This window comes from Otolemur garnettii, unplaced genomic scaffold, assembly GCF_000181295.1.
Source record: "Otolemur garnettii isolate 467f Iridium unplaced genomic scaffold, OtoGar3 scaffold00225, whole genome shotgun sequence".
NCBI classification, from domain to species: Eukaryota; Metazoa; Chordata; class Mammalia; order Primates; family Galagidae; genus Otolemur; species Otolemur garnettii.
In genome coordinates, this window is record NW_003852620.1 from 1249284 (window position 1) to 1250699 (window position 1416).

General features: G+C 42.9%; 1 pseudogene; it reads right to left on the reverse strand.

The window, feature by feature from the left end:
- Window positions 1-637: 637 nt before the first annotated feature.
- Window positions 638-859, reverse strand: LOC100966537 (annotated as a pseudogene).
- Window positions 860-1416: the final 557 nt, after the last annotated feature.

Here is a 1416-nt window from a genome sequence, read left to right on the forward strand (position 1 = left end):
TTCAGGAGTCTCATCAATTCCACCTGCCCAACACCTACTCAGTTTCCTCTTCATGTTGACACTAAAAAGTAGGCTTGAAGTTGCTAGTGATGTCTGTTATCTAGATATGCTCCAAGTTCAGGAAAGAGGAACCTAGGGACAAATTTTTGAGGGATCTGCTTAATTATTAAAATATTTACATTGACAATACAGTTAAGTTGGTAGCTTTCTTCACATTTCCACATTTTTCAAAGACCCACAGAAGTTTCATTCACGATTTAAGAAGTTGAGTTGGTAGAGATCTTGTCTCCATTACTGAGGAGGTGGATTACATTCAATTACTCTTCACAACAGCCAGCTGAAAGATTATTCCATTTTTTTTTTTTTTTGAGACAGAGTTTCACTTTGTTGCCCTTGGTAAAGTGCTATGGCATCACTGCTCACAGCAACCTCCAACTCTTGGGCTTAAGCGATCCTCTTGTCTTAGCCTCCCATGTAGCTGGGACTACAAGTGCCTGCCACCATGCCTGGCTATTTTTTTGTTGCAGTTGTCATTGTTGTTTAGTAGGCCTGGGCTGAGTTTGAATCTGCTAGCCTTGGTGTATGTGACTGACACTCTAACCACTGAGCTATGGGCACTGAGCCTATTCCATTGTTTTTAAGTATTGGTGGGGCTGGCATCTTTAATGGTAGCCAAACAAATGAGATTTCTATGTGACATGTGCTGGTACTAGATGAACTTGTTCACCCAGCCCTTGTTCTGATATTCTGTGATACAGCAGAGCAGCTGGTAATTCTCCTTCTCTAGGAGTGACTGGATAGTCTCTTTATTGACTTCTGCCTTGTCCTTCAACCAGTCTGGTACAAAGGCCACAGACATTCAAGGGAGCTCAGAGAGAAACCTCCCTCAGAAACCGTGGACCACCACTTGCCTAGATCTGAACCAACCACTGGATCAAGTTGCAACACAGTCACAGAAGACCCTCACAGTAAGTCAGTTTTGTATGTTTTGAAGTCAGGTAGTGTGATGTTTCCAACTTTTTTTTTTTTGAGACAGAGTCTCACTATATTGTCCTTGGTAGAGTGCCATGGCGTCACAGCTCACAGCAACCGCAAACACTTGGGCTCAAGTGATTCTCTTACCTCAGACTCCCAAGTAGCTGGGACTACAGGTGCCCCCGACAATGCCCGCTATTTTTTTTTGTTGTTGTTGTTGCATTTGTTTAGCTGGCCTGGGCCAGGTTTGAACCCACCACCCTAGGTGTATGTGGCTGGTGCTGTAACCACTGTGCTATGGGCAGCGAGCCTGATGCTTCCAGGAATGCTTTGGCTATTTGGGGTGTTTTGTGATTTCATATAAGTTTTAGGTTTTTAAAAAATTTCTGTAACTAATGCGATTGCTAATATCATAGAGATTGCAATGAATCTGTAAATTTC